We start from the raw sequence: 23,174 nt of genomic DNA on the forward strand, positions 1-23,174 counted from the left end.
AAGTGACTGCCCAGTGCTGATAGATTGGCCACTGGAAGCCCAAGGCTTGTGCTCTGGCTTGGAAAAATGAGCCAGGATGTCTCCTGGGGATTTGATCTTTAAGACGAAGTTGTCAGTTTGCTTGGGAGCAGTCAGGGTTGCCAGAGCTGCCAAAAGCCATGTGGTGCAAACCAGAGAAAACCCAGGTAGAGAAAAGAATGTGATCGTTCTTGTGGTTCCTGAACGGGCTGCTTGGGCCCTGATGGCTTTCTGTCCCCAGCTTTAGTTTCCTTGGGTTATGGATTGAGTCCTCAGAACTTTTTGTGTTTTCAGCTAACCCCACTTTGCTTGAGTGGGGTTCTGCTCCATGTAATTATAAGGAGGGTAACAAGGGGGCGCCTGGGTGGCTCATTTGGTTAAGCACCAGACCCTTGATTTTGGCTTAGGTCCTCATCATCTGGGTCATGGGATCAAGCCCCATGCCAGGCTCAATGTTCAGTGGGGATTCTGCTTGAAATTCTCCCTCCCTCTGCCCTTCCCCCTTCTCTCTCTCAATTAAATAAAAAAGAAAAGAAGTGATAAGAACAAACAAAACAAGTTGATTAATCTTTTCACAGAATTTTTTGGGGAAGATTTTATTCATTTATTTGAGAGAGCGGGTAAGAGAGAGCATGAGAGGGGAGGAGGTCAGTGAAAGAAGCAGACTCCATGGAGCAGGGAGCCCGATGGCGGACTTGATCCCAGGACTCCAGGATCATGACCTGAGCCGAAGGCAGTTGCCCAACCAGCTGAGCACCCAGGTGGCCCTCTTTTAACAGAATTTACTTTTGGCTTTACTGGTGTTCTTTGCATATTTGTTTTTAATTTATCTTCTTCACCTTTTTTGGATTTAATTTTTTTTCTTTTTGAAATGAATGGTTAGCTCAATGATTCTTAGCCTTTTTTCTTTTCTAATGTACACACTTAAATTTCCCACAAAGCAAGCCTTTCTATTTTGCATTTTTCATTGACTCCAGATTATTTAGAAGTTTAAAACTGTATTTTTAAATTTCTGAACACATGGGGATTTTTCTCATTATCTTGCCTAATTGCAATTGGACTAGGAACACATTTTCTATAGTTTCAGTCTTTAGAAATATGTTGAGACTTTCATGGCTTGGCTTAGGGTTGGCTTTTGTTAATGTGCCATCTGCACTTGAATCCTAATCCTTGGTTCATGATGCACTATCTTAGGTCGGGTTCCCCCAGAAACAGATTTTGAGGCAGCGCTTTGGAAGATGGCCCCAGAAAGTACTGGTAGGGCAGAGGGAAGTGAGACAGGAAGGGAAAGCAGCACATCAAGGCTGCATTATCAAGCAAGTTACCACTGGCCAAAAGCTTAACTCTGGGGAACTCTGGAAAACAGTGGAGAACATATACTTCCCACTCAAGGGGGATCTAACTAACCCCCACCAGTCATTTTCCCTGCTCCTTCCTGTGTGCCAGACACACAGGCAAAGTGGGCTCTGGTGGAGAGAAAACTCCAGCAAAGAGCAGCAGCTTCAGGGCAGGTCGCTCAGTGGTAGCCACCCTGTGGCCATTCATTGCAACGTGATCCACGGCCACCACCACCATTGTTGCAGCCTGTCATGGCGGCCTCACAGTAGCCCCCATCATCTCAACTCCCTTTGGTGCCCGTCACTGCTGCTTCCCATGCCTGCATCACACCACAACTACCATTGGTGGAGGTTTTGCAATAACACATATGCTTTCAAAATGCTTGGCTCTGTTCACAAAGGATGGCTGCCTTCAACCAAGGAGGTCAACTGGAAGTGGTGGGCATGAAGGCTGAGGGAGTATTGAGAACAGTGTGGGGAGGGGACAGGGGTCAGTGTAGGGGGACGTGTGCAGATGTTGAAGTGATCAAGTGAGCTGATGACCCTCAGGATTCTGAGGAGGCAGAATATGCCTGTCAAGGGAGTGCAGAGGTGAGGAGGTAGGGTATGTTAACCTGAGAGCAGAGTATGTCATCGAGAGTCTCCAGTTCACCTGTGGTGGTTGAACTGAGGATTTGCGCTTGCCATTGAATATACTGACTTTGTTGATAAAGATAATCAGAATAAGGATGCTATATATTTCAGTCAGCACTCCCTTGAGTAGGTAAGCACCTGGTTTATGCTATGAAAATCTTTTGGACAGAATCTGTATAAACAGAAGCCAGATTCTCTAAGGAAATTCATTATCCTGAAATAAGCTGACAGGGCACATGGCTGGCTCAGTGAGTAGAGCATGTGACTCTTGATCTCATGGCTGTGAGTTCGAGCCCTATGTTGGGTACAGAGCTTACTTTAAAATCTAAAATCTAAAAAACTATATATATATATATATATATATATATATATATATATATACGATTTTAAAAATCTATTTCAGTATGCAGACAAGGCTGAGAACCACTGTCCTAGTGGAATTTCTCAATTTTGATTGTCTTCTATAATATTAACATGCTTGGAATTAAGGTTTGAAAGTTTTGGAAACTACTTTGAAGCTCGTGACGTTAACAGAAGTTTCAGAGTCCAGGGAGTCGGTGTGTGTCACAATAGTATTTCTTTTTTAACTCAATAAATATTTACCAGTGAGGTGGTGACATGTAAGACAAGGTCAGACCCAAATAATTTGAATCCTTTCCTTCTCTGATGGTCAAGAAATTATGGGATGCATGGAGTGTTGGGTCAGCTGAACAGAGGAAAGAATGTCTCTCTGAAAATTATTAAGAAGCAGCAAAATTGCCAAGGACACAACAAGTGTGTGTAACGAAGGGACCGGCACTCCTGAGGTTCTCAAGGGCAGATGGCTGGACAGTGTCCCTGGAGCTGCCTTTGCTACAGAGCGTGGGCAGATAGGCAGATCTCATGCTTCCCAGGATAAGCCACTGAGGATAACACCATGACTGTGGTGCAGCAGTACAAGGGACTGGTGAAGAAAAGAGAGACATGCAGATCAGAAAAATGAAGAAGCAGAACAACCCCAAGGCACCTAGCCCCAGCAGAGCACCAGCCCCAGGGAACTGTGTCCAGGCAAGCATGTATGTTAAGCTACATAAGTGTAAGACTTTTAAAAAGCAGAATGTAAACCCAGTAGTACTAATTAAAAAGCAAATTACCTCTATTGAATAAAAACAACTACTTACTTTTTCTGTCTAACACAGTAAGAGTTTTTCTTTTTCTTTCTTTGTTTTTTGTGTTTTTTTAAGGATTTTATTTATTTATTTGTCAGAGAAAGAGAGCACAAGCAGGGGGAGCAGCAGACAGAAGGAGAAGCAGATTCCCTGGTGAGCAAGGAACCTGAAATGGGACTTGATCCCAGGACCCTGGGATCATGACCTGAACTGAATGAAGGCAGATGCTTAACCAACTGAGCCACCCAGGCATCCTGAGTTTTGCTTTTTCTATTTCTTTTTCCAGTAATAATTCTCTAAACTGCCCGCATTCTCAAGGATGCCCTTCTCTTATGTGGTGGTAAAACTGAAAATCCTTTCTTCCATGGTCCATGATTTTGTCAAGAGGGTAGTGAGCTTGATGGCATCACATGAGACTGACCCCAGGAATCAGATGTTGGCTTGCTGAGCTGAAAGTCAAAGCAAATTTTATGTAATGAAGTAAAAGAGAGCAAGTAAAAAATCTCATTAAATGCTCCTGTACATTTTGAGGAAATGGAAACGTGACTAAAATGCACATTATGAATGCCTCAGTATCATAGGTAAGTAAGCTTGTACATTAGATGTCCAGGACACCTAACAAGTAACATCTTTTCGTTTTTCTTGGTAAGAAACAGACTGAGCGGGATGGGCCAAAATTTACATTTGCACTGCCTGCCAAATATGCAAATAAATAAGAGAAGCCTAGTTTGTTTTTGGATAAAAGATCAGCAATCTTTTATGTTTTCTATGATTTCATTACAGTCGTCATAGAAATTAAGGAGATGATTGAAACTCCATTTTTCAAACCAAAGTACCTAAGAGCTAGGGGACACATTTCTCATTGCAGCCTTGCTGCAGTTGACTACAGGATGAAGAACACTAGCACGAATAACTATAGGAAGATCTGATAGAATCGGGTTTGTGCCCTAAGAGGCCAACCCTTCTGTTACCAGGATTTCCCCTTTGGTTAGTCCGCTAGACATTTGAGTTGCAGTATCTCCACCGGGAAATGGAAGGGTTCTCGGTGTCACAGAGCAGTTAAGGGAACAATACAATACGATGAGGTCTGCGTGTTGAAGGGGTATGCCCAAGCCAGTTCAGTGGCTGCTAGTTTCTACTGAACATCAGTGTCTTTCAGGGAGACAAAACCCCCTGCACTATTGGTAGATTTAGAAGTACCGAAGTACTCGCCTGTCTTATCTTGAACTTGTGAGCTTCCGTCTGCCTGTGTGCTTGCCTGTACCTCTCTGCGCATGTGCAAGCAGACATTCCTTTCTGCACAATGTGCGGTGTGATCTCTTCCGGTTACTAACCCAGTCGAGTTACACGCGTCCTCCCATTTGTGATGAAACTACGTTCATCATTTAGTCTGTGTTTCCAGTGAAGTCTGGGTCATGCTGGCATTGTAACCATTCTCATTGGAGTTATCCAGACGCCTAGAAAATATAGTCATGATACTCACAATGTTAAAAATTAGAGGGGTGTCTGGGTGACGCAGTTGGTTAAGCCCCCGACTCTTAATTTCTGCTCAGGTAATGATCTCAGGGTGGTGGGATCAAGCCCTACCATGCTCCATGCTCATCTCAGAGTCTGCTTCAGATTCTGTCTCCCTCTCCTGCCCCTTCCCAACCCCCAAAATAAATAAATCTTTTTTAAAAATTAGACTAGGATTGTCTCCCTACAGAGCACAACAGTTAATCCACATTCGAAGACAGATTGTTAACACACTACAATGTTCTTAAGCGGCACACATAAGTCACATCATTCAGGGTAACGTGGCCAGGCATGTTTCATTGTTCTGAATCACACAGTTGTAGACCCCGGTAGTGGAGGGGTGGGGAAGGGGGACAGCAAAATCAACTACAGAAGATAGTCAACTTCTGAAGGTTTTTGTTTTGTTTTGTTTTTAAGATTCTATTTATTTCAGAGAGAGAGCACCCGACCAAGCATTTGGGGAAGGGACAGAGGGAGAAGCAGACTCCCTGCTGAGCAGGGAGCCCATTGCCGGGATCAATGCCAGGACCCTGGGATCATGACCTGAGTAGAAGGCGGACACTTAACCAACTGAGCCACCCAGGTGCCCCAACTTCAGGAAGTTTAATCTCCACTCAGACCTTTCCCAGACTCCAGACTTGCAATCAGCTGCCTACCCAACATCTCCATTTTGATGTCTTGAAACGTCTCAGTCTTCCCAGGCTCAGACCTGAGCCCCTGATCCTGCTCCCAGAACCACCCCCTCCACCCTCAGTCTTCCCTAACTCAGATGGTTCCATTCTTCCCGCTGTTCCACCCAAAGACCTCGGAGCCTCCTAGACGCCTGTTTCCTCAGGACCCGGTGCACTGGGAGATCCTTTTGGCTCCATCTTCAAAATAGATCCATACCTCCTATTACCAAAACCATTACAAGCCACTGTCAATCCCCAATCTCCCGGTTTCCACTTCCCTCCTATTGTGGGTGCATTCTCAGTACAACAGCCAAAGGGATCCCTTGTAATTCATAAGTCAGAACACATGTCACTTCTCTGTCTAAAACTGTGCACGGGCACATCATCTCACTCAGAGCAAAAGTCAAAGTCCTTACAGTCACCTCCGAAGCCCTGTGTGATCTGGACACCCTCCTCATCACTACTTCTCTGACCTCATTTCCTTCCACATTCCCAGCCACGTGGCCTTCTTCCTGCCCTTTGAATGCCCCAGGCTTGGCCATGCTTCAGGGCCTTTGCATAATTGTTTTGCTAGAAAACTTCTTCTCCCAGATAAACATGCGACTGTCACCTCTAGGTCTTTTCTCAAAGGCCAACTTCTTTCCGCCCTTCCTCGCACAGCCACCTACTCCTTACCTTCACTTCTGGTGACCTGTTCCCTACCCTATCCCTTCTTTTCATGTAAGGTACTTATTTAGCAGGTTTTTTGTTTATTGTCTGTCTCGCCCACCAGAATGGGGCAAGGATTTTTGTTTCATTTGTTCCCTGATATATTCAATGCATTGAGAATAGTGTCTAGTACATAGTAGGTACTCAGTAAATAGTTTAGAAGGAGTGAAGGAGGTGGTCACATGCCACGTTCAGGTTACGGCCTGGGAAGTGTGGCTGTAGCTGTCTTGAGGTACGGGGTCCCCAGAATGGTGGTGAGTGGTGGGCTGAGGTCAGAGGCCCAGGGTAGGCTGCTGCTTCCTCTTACCTCCCCCGCTAAGAAGCTCTAGCCAGGCTGATGAAGGTGGCACCATTGTCTGGGGAGGAAGGTTCATGGGGAATACAAGTATCCGACAACTGCAGAAGACAGCCAGATCCTTCAAACGTATTTGGCACTACTGCCAACAACCACAACTCAGCCCTACCTCAGCGCAAAGGGTGCCGGGAAACGTGGGCCTACCTGTGTGCTCCGGAGAAAAAGTGAGTGAGCAGAGCATCATCTCTGATGCACTAGAGACCTTGCACAATTTGGGGTGAAGACCCAATGTAAGATGCACAGAGCAACAGGCAAATACTGCTGTGGGTAGAGATGCGTGGCCTAGCACAGCCTTTCCGGAAGGCAGTGTGGAACTATCTCGTTCTCTCTGCTGGCCTTTATGCTACAGAAACGTGTGTATGGGCAGGAATCGACAGGATACACCCTGGCGTAGAGTTTAGAATAATGAGTAGTTGGAAATAATGGTTTGTCTATAAAACGGCATGCATACAATGATCTGAAAATGAAGCTCCTTCTCCTTATATTGTCATATGTGTCTAACAAAATGAAAATTATAATATTATCTCAGAAAGAATATTCATATACTAATTTCTTTTAAAAAAGTCAAACTGACAAGACGCTAAATTATTCAGTATCCTATCTTCCTCCCATGATAAATATATATCTTTACATTAACAAAACAAAAAAAATGTATAAAGCTATGGCTAGAGATGATAAAAGTTGGCAACATTTTAAAAAATATTTTATTTATTTATTTGAGAGAGAGAAAGAGTGCTTGAGCAGGGGGGAGGGGCAGGGGCTCAGAGAGAAGCAGGTTCCCCGCTGAGCAGGGAGCACGATGTGGGACTCGATCCCAGAACCCTGGGATCATTAACGCAGATGCTTAACCAGCTAATCCACCCAGGCACCTGAAGGTTGAAAATATTTTATTTTTTTATTTTTATTTTTTAAAGATTTTATTTATTTATTTGACAGAGATCACAAGTAGGCAGAGAGGCAGGCAGAGAGAGAAGAGGAAGCAGGCTCCCTGCTGAGCAGAGAGCCCGATATGGGTCTCAATCCTAGGACCCTGGGATCATGACCTGAGTCGAAGGCAGAGGCTTTAACCCACTGAGCCACCCAGGTGCCCCAGTTGAAAACATTTTATTTTTTATTTTTTTTGTAAAGATTTTATTTATTTATTTGCCAGAGAGAGAGAGAGAGAGAGAGTAAGCACAGGCAGACAGAATGGCAGGCAGAGTCAGAGGGAGAAGCAGGCTCCCCGCCGAGCAAGGAGCCTGATGTGGGACTCGATCCCAGGACGCTGGGATCATGACCTGAGCCGAAGACAGCTGCTTAACCAACTGAGCCACCCGGGCGTCCCAGTTGAAAACATTTTAAAGGTGACTACATTTAATATTTATTGCTCATGTCTGGGTAATTGATGATGGTTGGGTGAGTAATAAAATAAAGACAAGCAGAATTCAGAATTACTAAATATTTATTACATTAAATTGTTTTTTTTTTGCTTTATTTCAGCAAAATCACTTGTTAAAAATCAAGATTTTTACTTAATTTGAGAAGAAGCAAGAAAGTGGGTGCTCAGTGAGTGCTTTTCACTACCACAGAATATAATTTGTCCTTATGCAAGAACCAGTGGTATTCATGATGTCATACATTTTTGGTGGGAATGTAAAATGGTGCCAGTTAAACATGGAGTTACCATATGACCCAGTAATTCCCCTCCTAGGTGTGTTCCACCCAAGAGAGTTGAAAACATGTATTCACACAAATATTTTTGAGATAATGCTCACAGCAACGTTATTCAGAATAGCCCAACAGCAGAAATCATATTTATCAACTGAGGAATGAACAGGATGTACTAACTCCATACAATGGAATATTATTCAGCCGTAAGAAGGGGTGACGTACTGTATATGCTACAGCATGGATGAACCTTGAAAACATTATGTTGAGTAAAAAGAGACAGTCACAAAGGACTATATGCTCTATGATTCCCTTTATATATAATGGCCAGGACTGACAAATCCAGAGACAAGAAAGTGGATTCATGGATTGTCAGGGACTAGGGAGAGGGAGGAACAGGGAGTCAGTGCTCATGAGCACAGGGTTTCTTCCTTTGTTTCTGCTTTTTCTTTTTCTAAAATTAATTAATTAGTTTGTTTTTTAATGTTTCAAGTTGTTATTTAAGTTCTAGTTAGTCAAAGGGCACCTGGGTGGCTCAATCGGTTAAGCGGTCCGACTCTTGGTTTCAGCTTAGGTCGTGAGATTGAGCCCTGTGTCAGGCAGACTCTGTGCTTGGCATGGAGTCTGCTTGGGATTCTTTCTCCCTCTCCCTCTGCACTTCAAGCCCCATGCACACAAACACACTATCTCAAAAAAAAAAAAAAAAAAAAAAAAAAAAACTAGGCTGACAGCCTCTCCTCTGCTGTCCTGCCCACTGCTCCCTTGTGGTGTATTTGATAAACTTCTAACTCCTTTAAAAAAGGGGTGAGTGGGGTGCCTGGGTTGCTCAGTGGGTTAAAGCCTCTGCCTTCGGCTCAGGTCATGATCCCAGGTCATGATCCCATGATCCCTGCTTGGTGGGGAGCCTGCTTCCTCCTCTCTCTCTGCTTGCCTCTCTGCCTACTTGTGATCTCTGTCTGTCAAATAAATAAATAAAATCTTTTAAAAAGGTGGGGGAATGGGGGCACAGTTGATTAAGTGTTGGAACCTTTTTTTTTTTTTTTTGGAACCTTTTTTTAAGAAAAGATTTTATTTATTTATTTGACAGAGAGAGACACACACAGAGAGAGAACACAAGCAGGGGAAGTGGGAGAGGGAGAAGCAGGCTCCCCACTGAGCAGGGAACCCAATATGGGGCTCTATCCCAGGACCCTGAGATCGTGAACTGAGCCAAAGGCAGGCACTTAATGACTGAGCCACCCAGGTGCCCCAGAATTTTGTTCTTTGGCTCAGATCTCACCGTTGTGAGATCAAGTCCTGCTTGTCTGGCTCTGTGCTGGGTGTGGAGCCTGCTTAAGATTATCTCTTACCCTTCTCTTCCTTTGCTCCTCCCCTCTTTCAAAAAAAAAAAGAAAAAGAAAGATTACCCAGAATTCTGGTTCCTTAGATCTCTTCATTTAATTGCATTTTTCATTACAGATAATTTATTTTACTTTTTTTAGACAGGGGAGGAGGAGAGGAAGAGGGGGAGAGAGAATCTTAAGCTCTGTCCAAGCCCAGTGTGGAGCCTGATATGGGGCTTGATCTCACAACCTGGAGATCATGACCTGAGCTAAAATCAAGTGTTGGATGCTTAACCTACTGAGCCACTCAGGCACCCCTCATTACACAGAATTTAAAATAAATACAAAAATAGGCTAGAATGCTGAATGCCTGTGCAGCACAAGGACAACTCTAGAAGATCATCTACAATAAGTACCAATCAGCACAGTGGGCTGAGCCACCCTACACCGGAGTCTCTCAACCTTATTACTGCTGACATTTTAATTAATTAATTAATTAGTTTATATTATTATTTTCTTGGTGAGTTCTACGCCCAGTGCTGGACTCAAACTCATGATCCTGATATCAAGAATCACAATGCTCTACCAACTGAGCCAAACAGGCACCCCTTTATTGACATTTTAGGCTTGGTAATTCCTTGCGGGAATGGGGGGAGGTCCTGGGCATTGTAATATGCTTAGCAGCACCCTGACATCTACCCCCCAGATACCAGTGGCATCCCAACCCTGTCATGGAAATAAAAAATGTCTCTAGACATTGTTCAATGTCTCTGGACAAAAATCAGCCTTGGTTCAGAACCATTGCTTCATTTTTTAAATTAATTCATTATTTTTTTAACTGAAGTGTAGTTGACATACAATGTTACATTAGTTTCAGGTGTATGACATAGTAAGTCAATACTTTTATACATTTTGCTCTGTTCAGCACGAGTGTAGCTCCCATCTGTCACCCTGCAATGCTATTACAATACCATTGACTGTGCGTCCTGTGCCTTACCTTCTATCCCACTGACTTATTCCATAACTGCAATACCTCCCACTCCTTCCATCCCCCATCCCCCTCACCTCTGGTAACCACCAGTTTGTTCTCTGTATTTATGAGTTTGTTTCTACTTTGTTTGTTTTTGTTTTTACACATATAAGGGAAATCATATGGTATTTGTCTTTCTCTGTTTGACTTATTTCACTTAACATAATACCCCCTACCTCCATCCATGTTGTCACAAATAGTAAGATCACGTTATTTTTTATGGCTGAGTAAAATTCCATTGCGTATATATACCACATCTTCTTTATTCATTCATCTCTCAGTGAACACTTAGGTTCCATCCATATCTTTGCTGTTGTAAATAATGCTGCAATAAACAGAGGGTGCATATATCTCCTCTGATTAGTGTTTTCACTTTCTTTGGGTAAATACCCAGTAGTGGAATTACTGAATCATATAGTATTTCTAACTATTTGATGAGGCTCCACACTGTTTTCCACAGTGGCAACACCAATTTAGATTCCCACCCACAGTGTGAAAGGGAATTCCATTGCTTTAGATGATACTCTACAGAACCAGTCATAATTTTTTTTTTAGGATTTTATTTATTTATTTGACAGAGAGAGCTCACAAGTAGGCAGAGAGGCAGGCAGAGAGAGAGGGGGAAGCAGTGTCCTGCTGAGCAGAAAACCCGATGTGGGGCTCACTCCCAGGACCCTGAGATCACGACCTGAGCCAAAGGCAGAGGCTTAACCCACTGAGCTACCCAGATGCCCCAGAACCAGTCATATTTTTACTGACTCTTGGATCTTCCCCAATGGACTAGCTTTCTGCTCTGTTACTCAAAACTGCTGACTGACAAAGACACCCCTCTTTGGACTGCAAACTGGAAAAAAGTTGTGATTGGTGATTCAGCACACTGGGCCCATGGTAAGGGCCCTTTCTCTGAGGAGGCTGACTGGAGTCACGGTGTTGGTCAAGCCTATGTGGTCCAGATTGCCTCCTGGACCCACTGTCATCCTGAACATGGCACTCCATCCACCATCATACACTGAATACAAACTTGAGGACCCTGTTTCTGATGCAGAAGCCTCATTGCATCCAGACTTGTGACTTCTGCCGAGAGTTGGCCCCCTTATCTCACCGCAAAGGAAGCCACAGGACAGAGGGCATTGGTCCTCCCCACTCTTGATGGATTGACCACATTGGACCTTTGACTCTCCTTTTTTGGCTTCCAACAGTGCTTCACCATTGTTGGCACTTTTTAAGGTTATGATGTTTCTGTTCCAGTCTGATTAGCTGACTCCGGGCCTACTGTTGTGGCCTTTGAAACAAAACTATCATGTATTTGGCTTTCTGGATCATTTACAGTTTGACAGTGGTGCACCTTTTGTAGCAAAGCCTGCAAAGCCACCCAACAATGGACTGAGAGTCCAAGTAGTCAATGAATCTATATGCTCTCTGTCATCCACAGGCTTCTGATATTGTTGAGCTTTGAAACAGCCTCCTCAAAAATCAACTCTCTCATCTCCTCCTTGTCCAAATACCTGGGTAAGGCAGTTTGGTCACTGTGAAGTCTTTGTAGTGTGCCAACTTGGCTAGAGTGAACCATATTTCCAAATTCCCATAGCTCGGTGTTGGCTGCCCCCAAAGGCAGATTGGACATTCATCAGTGTCATAGCCATAGCAACCTTCTTCAGAAAAAACCGTTCTGTTGAACCCATGCCTAGACTCCATTACTCACTATGGCCAAACAATGTCATACAGGAACTCTTCCATGTATACTGTTCCCACTTGTACATGGACCTAGTGAGCACTGGCAACATCACCTGATTAAATTTGTGAAAACCTATTCATCTGGATTTCGTACAGTCCAAACATGTGAGTTAAATGAAGATATGTTGGGGATCACCACCTTTGCATCTTTTGAGTTCTGGATGGTGATAATTCTGGATGGTGCTAGCAAGAGCTAGGGATCCCCCACCCCGGGGATAGGGCATTGATTTTTGGTTGATTATCTAAGGTGGAAGTGGGGAGGGAGCAGTTCTAGAAGCTTTCACTTGACCTGTCCCATCATAATACTATTCTTTGGTCAGGAAAGAAATGTGGGGATTTCGCCAGTTGAGAAGTGTAACCTGATGTGATCGGGGAAATAACCATAAGGTCAGTTCAGGGTCTCACCTAACCCACTGTGAGATGGACTACTGCCAAACCTCTGTATCTATTCACCTCCATAAGCTCTTCTCTCTCCAACGGATGATGGGGCACTTCGGCTTTCCAGAGATTAGGTTCAGATATGAGCTAATATCCACATTATGGCATCTAGAGGAATGAGCACAGGCTTTAAAAATGACCAGAATCTGATTCTTGTTCTCACTTTATTCCAGTCCCCCCCCCCCCCGCCAGGGGAAGGAGGAGGAGAGGCAAGGGATCTACGCTCTCTGAGCCTGTTTGCTTATCAGTGAGATGGAGCTAAATATACTTAGATCTGATTGTTGTGAGCATATGGGAAGACTATTGAAGTCAGATGTTTCAAATGTTGCCTAGAATACAGTCTAATGACCACGAATACCATTCACTTCTGCAAGAAAGAGAGTACAAACCTGACTCACTGTCATTCCTTCATCAATATTTTGATAACTTACATTCCATAGCATTTTGATTTTTAAAATTCCAAATGTTTTACATCATTTAAACATTCATAATATTTCTTGAAAATAGCTTGAGCTGATAGAAATTCCCTCCTGAGATTTTAGATACCGAGACCTAGAGAATACAGATGATTTGTCCCTTATTTTCAAATAATGAGCTATCCAATTTAACTTACATTAAAAAAAATACATTTGGGGCACCTAGGTGACTCAGTCGGTTGATTATCTGCCTTTGGCTCAGATCATGATTTCAGGGTCCTGAGACTGAGTCCCGTGTCAGGCTCCTTGCTCAGCAGGAAGTCTGCTTTTCCCTCCCCCATGCCCCCTGCTTGCATTCTCTCTCTCTGTATCAAAGAAATAAATAAAATCTTTTAAAAATTTAAATAAAAGGGGCACCTGGGTGGCTCAGTGGGTTAAAGCCTCTGCCTTCGGCTCAGGTCATGATCCCAGGGTCCTGGGATCGAGCCCCGCATCGGGCTCTCTGTTCGGCGGGGAGCCTACTTCCTCCTCTCTCTCTGTCTGCCTCTCTGCCTACTTGTGATCTCTGTCTGTCAAATAAATAAATAAAATCTTTTTAAAAAATTAAATAAAAAACACATCTGGGGGTGCCTCAGTGGCTCAGTGGGTTAAAAACACATCTGTACTCCCTTAGAACTTAATTTAGCAAATTTTTTTAAATGTTGGTGAGGGTGTAAGAATTGTGTTCCAACCATAGCTAATAGGATATAAATTGGAGAAGCATGTCTGAGAGACTTAATAAGACCAAGAGAAATATCCATAATTTTAAGGCAGCAATCCACTGCCTAGAAATTCATTTATTTTGTCTTTTTGCAACTTCTTAAGTTTAATTACTTACGTGGATCTTTAGTTTTCTCTAACATTAGAGCATTTAAAGCTATAATCTCAAGACAATATTTGTGGTATGGTAGTATTGTCACTGTTTTTAATTTCTACATCCTAAGTGATTTCCACTATGGTTTCTTCTTTGACACATGAATTATTTAGAAGTTGGGGGCCTGGCTGGCTCATTAGGTAGAATGTGTGACTCTTGATCTCGGCTCATGAGTTCAAACCCCGCATTGGGTGTAGAGCCCACTTAAAAAGAATAAATTAAAAAAGAATAGAAGTTGGGGCTCCTGGATGGCTCAGTGGGTTAAAGCCTCTGCCTGAGCCTCTGCTCAGGTTATGATCTCAGGGTCCTGGGGGCTCTCTGCTCAGCGGGGAGCCTGCTTCCTCCCTTCTCTCTCTCTGCCTCTCAAATAAATAAATAAAATCTTAAAAAAAAAAAAAGAAAGAATGGAAGTTATTTCATGAATTTCCAAATGTGGGTTTTTCTATTTTTTTTTTTTTTTGGTTAATACTTTCTAATATAATTGAATTGTGGTCAGGGAGTGACATCAATCCTTTGAGATTTGGTGAAAAATGGGATGCACGGTCCTTTTTCATAAAAGTTCAAAATGAGACTCAAAACAACGTGTGGTCCACAGCTATTGTTCCATTTCTGCCCAAAAGATGTGCCTTTGACTGCAAAGTGTAGTCTATATAGTAACATCTTGGTCAAAGTATTAGAGGAAATGCTGTGTAAAACATCCCATGGATAGTAGCATTGTGAATTTCTCCTTATAGTACCACCCACTTTTATTTATATACAGTATTTTATGCTATTTAAGTTTGCACAAGTTTGTATTTATTTCATGCTCCGGTGAATTAAGCCTTTTATCATAATGGAGTGATCCTCTTTATCTCTAGTAATGCTTTTTGCCTTAAATTCTATTTGGTCTGATAATAACATAGCCACATCTGCTTTCTATTCCTTAGTTTGTCTAAATATATCCTTCTGGGGCGCCTGGGTGGCTCAGTGGATTAAGCCGCTGCCTTCGGCTCAGGTCATGATCTCAGGGTCCTGGGGTCGAGTCCCTCATCCGGCTCTCTGCTCAGCAGGGTGCCTGCTTCCCTCTCTCTCTCTCTGCCTACTTGTGATCTCTCTCTGTCAAATAAATAAATAAAATCTTTAAAAATATATATATCCTTCTGCATTCCTTTACTATAAATCTTTTAAGTGAAAATTTTCAGTTATTTGTGTGATACACATTCTATTACAATTTACATTATAATCAGCAACCTGTTTGGAATATTTTGGCGTCTTATTTTGTTTTTCATATTTGCCTTCCTTTCTAGTTCTCTTTGTCTCTGGCTCCTTTTGTACTGATTAAGTATTTCTCTATAAGTCCTTTATTTTTTTCTTTTTCTTTTTTTTTATTTAAAGATTTTTTTTTTAATTTATTTGACAGATAGATCACAAGTAGGCAGAGAGGCAGGCAGAGAGAGACAGGAGGAGGAGGCAGGCTCCCTGCTGAGCAGAGAGCCCGATGTGGGACCCGATCCCAGGACCCTGAGTCCACGACCCTAGCTGAAGGCAGAGGCTTCAACCACTGAGCCACCCAGGAGCCCCAAGTCCTTTATTTTTTTCTTTGAACAAGTGTGGGATTTCTATCTCTAGCCTAATAATTTTTACCCTAGATATTTTGACATTCACAATTAACTTATTAAAGTCTAAAATTAATGAATGGCTTTACTAACCTTCACATCATACAAGGATATTTGAATACATTAACCTCCCATCCTCTGTCCCTTATTTTGTTTCTCATCTTGTTATTTTACACCTGGCAGGCATTTTTATCATGTTTTGCACCATAAATATTCCTCTTTCTTTCCTTCAGTCTTTTTTCTGGATTGCCCTCTTTCTGACTAAAGTACGTCCTTTAGGGGTACCTGGGTGGCTCAGGCGGTTGGGTTGACTGCCTTTGGCTCAGGTCATGATCGTGGAGTCCCTGGATTTGTCCCACATCAGGCTCCCTGCTCAGTGGGGAATCTGCTTCTCCCTCTGACCCTATCCCCTCTAATGCTTGCTCTCTCTCTCTCTCTTTTTCAAATAAATAAAAAAATAAATAAAACCTTAGAAAAAAAATAAAGTACATTCTTTAGAATTCCCTGCTGCTCTGTTGGCTCTACTTTGTTAGCTAGAAAATGTCTTCACTTTGCTTTCATGCTTCAAGAGTATTTTTACCAATAGCAAAATTCCAAGTCGACCGTTGGTGGGAAAAAAAAAGGGGGGGGTTAACACAGCAGGCCCAAGACTGCTATCTTTAGAAAGGACTGCTTACAAGGATGGCCCTTGGCTGGCATCTGGGCCCTTGGCTTTCAGCAGGGTTCCCATCATTCCTTAACTGACAGGAATGGCTTCCTGTGTTGAAACTGTAGCATATGGTCTGTGCTGAACATCTGCTCTCCAACTGGGAGTCTGGAATTTTGATATGTGCTAGACAGAGGTGCCTATGTTACCAGTTCCCAGTACAAATCTTACATGCTGAGCCTCTAATGAGCTTCCCTGGTGGACAACATTTCATACGTGTTGTCACAACTCTGCTAGAAGAATTAAGCATGTCCTGTGCGACTTCACCAGGGGAGAGGACTCTTGGAAGCTTGCAGCTGGTTTCCTTTGGACTGTGCCCCATGCACCATTTCTTTTTTTTTTTTTTTTCCTCCTTGTGTCTTTTTACTGTACTAAATCATAGCAAGAGTCTGACTATATGCCGAGTCCTGTGAGCCCTTCTGGTGACTTGTTGATCTTGAACCTGAAAAAGTCTGGACACACAGTCATCTCATCTCAGAACACTGGATAGATTCCATCATTTTCTGGCTTCCAAGCTTGCTGGCAAGAAGTTAGATGCAAGTCTAGTTGTTATCCTTATATTCTCAGTTCAAGCACAGTGATTGTCACATGGTAGGAACTCAAATACTTACCCAAAAATGGTGGAGAAAGGGATTCTGTAGGAAGAAGGAGCCTTCGGTCGTTAAATGCCCAGAGGCTCTCCTGCTCATTCTACGTTGTGACCCGGTCTGCCTGAAGAATGGTTCAGGCCTGGAAATGAACAAGAAGCTGTCTCCAGGATGAAAGATTAAAATATTCTTTTAGAGGAACTCAGGCAGCTCTGAGGCACCTGCCTGTGTCTGCTGGACTCAGGGGTCAGATGTGGGAGGCACAGACTGAGAGCCATAGAAGCTGAAGGTCAAGGATTCTTGATATTGGCGATGCAGGGAGGGAAATTTAAGGGTCAACAGGTGGGAAGACAAGAAGAAGCAAGGGGTTCCTGCTTTGTTTTAGGTGAGAAGGAGCAGGTCGCCTGTTTGGAATGGCTTGGGGGGATGGAACAGTAAATGCAGAATTTGCAGGATGAGGTCAAGCCCCAGGGCAGGGGAGAGAGTGGGGAAAGCTGGTCTTGGGAGAGACGCTGAAGGGCTTGTAGAAGTAACTCATTTCTTTGCCTCCAATGTCTCTTTCTCCAGTCCATCTTGGGGAAGGAGAGCAGGTACTAGAAGTGAATACACATCCCCAGAGCTTGTGTTCCAAAAGGGAGCTCCGTGCTCATTATGTTCCCTATGACTGCAGTTATCTGGGAACACTTTTAGTTGGTCTACTCCTGCTTGTAACCTAACCCAGACTTGTTCTCAGGGGGATCCCAATTCTACCCCAAATCATCTTTGATCATAACCAGAGGGTGAGAGAGTTATACCCTGGGGCAAGACTGTAGGTGGTCGCTGACAGGGCTACAAAAGAGCCATTAGCCAGAGCACCCAACTGCCCTACTACTGCCCTGAAAGCCTATTTAGCTCCCCTGAGAAAACATCTGGATACCCTCTCAGGTGAGGCAGTGATGACCCCTGGGGCCAACCTTTGATTGTGTGCACAGCTATCCACTTGCCTTCTGCCAGGATGCATCCGGTTAGGGTACCAACCGTTGTAATTTAAAGGGACAGGCACCCTTTGACAGGAACCTCCACCTGCTCGTTCTTTCGTCTTTATGGGTGGTGCTACTCTGAGCCTATCCCCCCGGGATGAGTGCTGTTTTGGATAGATTATTTTGGTCAGGGGAACCAGTCGCAGAGACTTCCCCACTCCAGGGCTTCTTCCTCACAGGCTAAGGACCACATGGGGTCCTTCAGATGGGCAAGCATGTGCGTTCCAATGATCTATGTGTGGACCAGGGAAATGAGCCTCAGGTGGATCTACGGACACGGCGGATCCACTAGGACTTGGCCTGGCTCAGGACTCCATGTATGACCTTCCTTCTGTAATGGTAATACTTCATCTCTACTTTTCAGTTTTAACTCAGGTCCTTTGTCCAACTGTCCTTGAAATATCTGCTTACTCCCCTTTCTTCTGAGGTCCTTTTAGAGGTCCATTTGGAGAAGGACTGGAGGCATCATTACCATATGCATTTTCCATGACATGGGGGGGATCCTTCCTTATGCAGCCTGGCCTCCCTTTTAGTCAGAGGGCTGATGGGCCAGGGGTCATAATTTAAAAAAAAAAAAAAAAGATTTTATTTACTTATTTGAGAAAGAGAGAGACAGAGAGCATGAGGGAGAGGAGAGGAGAGGGGGAGGGAGGGAGAGGGAGAAGCAGACTCCCCGCTGATCAGGGACCCCCCCCCACCACCTGACTCAGGGCTCAGTCCCAGCACCCTGGGATCATGATCTGAGCTGAAGGCAGACACTTAATGGACTGAGCCACCCAGGTGCCTCAGGATCATAATTTTTTTATTGAGATGGCTGCCTCGAGCCTTTATCATCCATCCTGATTCCCTTTAGTTGTATAAATTAAGCTCTATCTTGCCCCCTAGGAATACTATGGTATGATACCACTTCTGTAACTCTGTGAGAACAGACTCCTCTGGCTGGCTGCCATGAATTAGCACCATACTTGTCACGTACTACAGTAATCTCACCCACCTTCCTGCAGGCAGTGGTGTGCTGTCACCTGGCCTCTGTTATTCTGACATTCTGTCATCCTCATTAGAATTCGAAGCATAGGGGTGCCTGGATGGCTCAGAGGGTTAAGCCTCTGCCTTCGGCTCAGGTCATGATCTCAGGGTTCTGGCATCGAGTCCCACATCGGGCTCTCTGCTCCGCAGGGAGCCTGCTTCCTCCTCTCTCTCTCTCTGCCTGCCTCTGCCTACTTGTGATCTCTGTCTGTCAAACAAATAAATAAAATCTTAAAAAAAAAAAAAAGAATTGGGAGCATACTTCTTTCTGTAATGGCATCTCCCATCAGGCCTGGCCTACAAAGGAGCAGCCACTGAACTTTTCATGATGCTGTGGGCCACCTTCACCGGCACATTCCTTACCACTCGGGAAAATAGAATGTTCTTCAGGTCCTCCTGTGGACCACACCCACCTGGTGGGTTTCTGTCCTCAGCAGCCTCTCTCCACCAGCAGAGCTACTTCTCTGAGTCTTCTGATCCCTTCACCCACTATTTGCCATAGCCATTCTGGCAGTTCTGTCTCACTTAGTGCAGGCCAGAAGAGGTGTTGGTTATTACACATCCCCTCCCTTGACTGGTCAGCAGAAAATGCAGGCAATGTGATCATCCATCACACTACATAGTTCAGCCTGTTTATGCCTGGCAGGCAGTATATACCTGATACTCACTGTAGGCAGTAGGGTTCATCTGGGGCAAAGGTGTGTTTGGAATATAATACCCAGCTATCATAGCCCAGCCCAACCTCAACACCGTGTCCTGCCTGAGACAACGTACAGCCTGCTAATAGTAGGTTTGAGTCACCTCAGCAACAACATTTTGTTGATGTGAAGTCAAGGTCCAGTGCTGGCAAGACTGGGGAGTTGGGATTAACCATGTAAGGGAACTCTTAGTACCGGAAAGAACCTATAAGGGAGAATACCTTCTAGAGGAATTCTTTCAAAGTATTCAAAGGGGGAACTCTCAAGGGTTTGTCAGCAGTGTCCAGAGCATAAGACAGATTCAGCAATCCAAGGGAATTTCGTGTGGGGAAAGGGGGAGATTAGCAATAATAAGATAAGGCTGAGTAGAATCTAAGTGTCCTGAAAATTAACTTTTTTTGACGTGTTGGATCAAGATTCTCTACTCCTAAAGTCCTTAATTTAAGCTCGCCACTAAAATGGTTGTCCTGTAGTTAGTTGAGGGCAGTGGTGACAGCACGGGAGCAGGTTACCAAAGTATTCCAAGAGGATAGGCCCAGCCAGGTGCTGTGTGGGCCAGAGATAGAGAGGTCTGGGTATTCCTTCACCATGAGCCTGTGAGGTTGTGTGCCTTTCATGGTCACTTGATGGGTATATGTAGTCCCTGCCATCCATTGGCTACTGCCCATGGATCGTTGAAAGTACAGCAAGGTCCATTTTGGAGGGCTTGTGCAGGACAAGCGTAACTAACTCCCACTCTGTCCACTGGGCAGAGTTTTCCTCTTCGTGCAAAGTTTTGGACAATTTTTTTCCATGGTTGCACAGTAGCACGGCCCAAGCGCATTCCACTGGCCTTTCCCATGGCTGGTCTGCCAATGAACCAGGCCCAGGCATCCTTGGAGACCTTGGGGCACTAATGCCCACCAGAAGACGGAGGCACTGGCACAAACTTTTTCTCTGGGATTGCTGCCTCCGGGGATGTCTGGTCACATTTTTTAATGCCTGGAGGCTCCTGCCAGTCACTGACTTTTGTAGCTGAAAAGGCTGACCGGGACTAGTGGGTCAGAGGGGGAGGCAGTGTGGACAGCCTGCGGGAAGCCTGTCCAGACCAGCTCTTCCATCAGTGCGGTAGGCTCTTCTCCACAGCCTGTGCTGTCTTGCGGTCTCCCCCACACCGCCGGGCTGGGCTGGGGTGCCCGCTGGGTCCCTCATCGATACTCAGCCCACCAGCACTGTCCCTGTTGTAGCATCTGACCAACGGGGTCTCTTAACCATCAAGAGAAGTTCAACACATACTTGAAACCGCTGTGTGTCCCCACATCGCGGAGGGTGCGTGACCTTGGGTGCAATTGTTCCTGTGAGTCAAGGTCATTCTTGGAAGGGGACTCAGCAGAACCACCAGCAGCTGGAGGAATGAGTTCTGATGAGGATTCAGGGCAGTGCCCTCAGGTCAACTACAGACCTCAAAGTCATTGTCTTCACACCGCCCCCACAAACAAGACTCCATCGGGCAGTCACAGCATTCTGGGAGGCTATCTGCTTCTGGGAGATACGACATGTGGTAACGTCAGGGAATTCCATGATTTGGGCACACTGCCATATTTTTTGTCATAAAATAGTGTCTCATGGCCAAATAATTTGTGGGACACCCTTGTAACTGAATAAGAACTTGTAAATCTACAGACAGCGACGTTGGCAGAAGTGCCGTGGAGAGCTAAGCAAATCCATCCCCAGAAGATGTTTGTGTTCACTTGCCTTCATTTCCCACCACCGGTAGCCTTTCACACCCACCACACAGGGGAGCTAAGTGCAGATGTGGTAAAAATCATTAGCCCTTTCAAATCTTTATGCAACTAATTTCTGCAATGTTCTGGAAGCACAGAATTTTGGGGTATTATCTTATCTGTAAGAGGCCCATTGAAGGACTTCATTGGGCCATTCTTACCATAATAGACCTATTCTTCTGGTAAGGGAAGCAAGGCTAGCAAAATAGCCCTGCGGTGTGTCTGGGATCCCACTTGACCTTCTATGAGATGGACTCTGGCCAACACTTATCCTGCTCCTGACCTCCCTAATCCTCTCTCCAATGAATCACAGCACCGTGGGGATTAGGCTCAGATAAGCACCAGTATCTACAAATGTGGCTTTCAGGAAAATGAGCACAGACTGAGATTAAGGCACCTGATTCCCGATCCTCTCTTTTGCTAGGCGTGTTATTGGGCAAAATCCTTAAACTCTCTAAACCTGTTTGCTCATTCGTAAATTAAAGCCAAAAATATTCTTCTGATTGTTTCTTGTTTGTGCTGATGTGATAAGATGACACACAGAGTGCTTTACACACTGCCTAGGATACAGCCTAGGATACCCATTGATACCACCCGCTGTTTCTCCTGGACATTGTTTTTTGTTTTTAAAGATTTTATTTATTTACTTGACAGAGAGAGACACAGTGAGAGAGGGAACACAAGCAGGGGGAGTTGAAGAGGAAGAAGCAGGCTCCCCGCCAAGCATGGAGCCCAATGCAGGGCACATTCCCAGGGCCCTGGGACCATGACCTGAACCGAAGGCAGATGCCCAACAACTGAGCCACTCAGGCACCCCTCTTCTGGACATTGTAAAGATGCATAGAAATATATATATTTATTATCTATCAGTGTTTTAATAGCTCACTTTATGCATTTTTAATTATTTCGTCTATATTTCCAATTTTCGTTGCTTCTTAACATAGAATTAAGGGATAAGAATTTAAGTCAAGGTCAGCCATCAACTGAATGAATATTCTTATATGACAGATTGGATAGTAAGGCCCAGAGAATCAAATGACTTGATCCTTATTTGTAAAGAATGCAGCTCTAAGATTTATCTTTCACTTCTTAACATCTCATCTGCACCCCCAGTCTAGATTTAATTTGGGAAAGATTTTTTTTAAAAATTCACAAGACTGTAGAAAACGTGTGCTCTAACTGTAGCTTGTAGCAACGTGAACTGGTAAAACTTCTGGTAAAGCGGATATCTAGATGAGTTAAAACACCGACTTCTGGACTCAAGCCAAAGAATTTGCATTTCTGACAAGTTCCCAGATGATGCTGATCCTGATGCTGCTGGCCCACAGACCATATTTTGAGAACTACTGATATACAGAATTTAGAGTATTCTGGTAATTTTTTTTTTTAAAGAGGGAGTTGGGGAGGAGCGAGGGCAAAGGAGAGAGCGAATTTTAAGCAGGCTGTACCCCCAGAAGAGGGCCTGACTTGGGAGGTCGATCTCACAAATGTGGGGCTCAAGATCATGACCCTTAGATCATGATCTGAGCTGAAATCAAGAGTCAGACATGTAACTGACTGAGCCACCCAGGCATCCTATCTTCTGGTAACATTTAAAAACCAGCTGTGTGGGGCACCTGGGTGGCTCAGTGATTTAAGCCTCTGCCTTCGGCTCAGGTCATGATCCCAGGGTCCTGGGATCGAGCCCCACATCAGGCTCTCTGCTCGGCGGGGAGCCTGCTTCCTCCTCTCTCTACCTGCCTCTCTGCCTACTTGTGATCTCTCTCTCTGTTAAACAAATAAAATCTTAAAAAAAAAAAAAAAAGCCAGCTGTGCCTGGGTGGCTCAGTCAGTTAAGTGTCTGCCTTTGGCTCAGGTCATGATTCTGGGTCCTGGGATCGAGCCCCACATCGGGC

The sequence above is a fragment of the Lutra lutra genome, chromosome 9 (genome assembly GCF_902655055.1).
Source record: "Lutra lutra chromosome 9, mLutLut1.2, whole genome shotgun sequence".
NCBI lineage: Eukaryota > Metazoa > Chordata > Mammalia > Carnivora > Mustelidae > Lutra > Lutra lutra.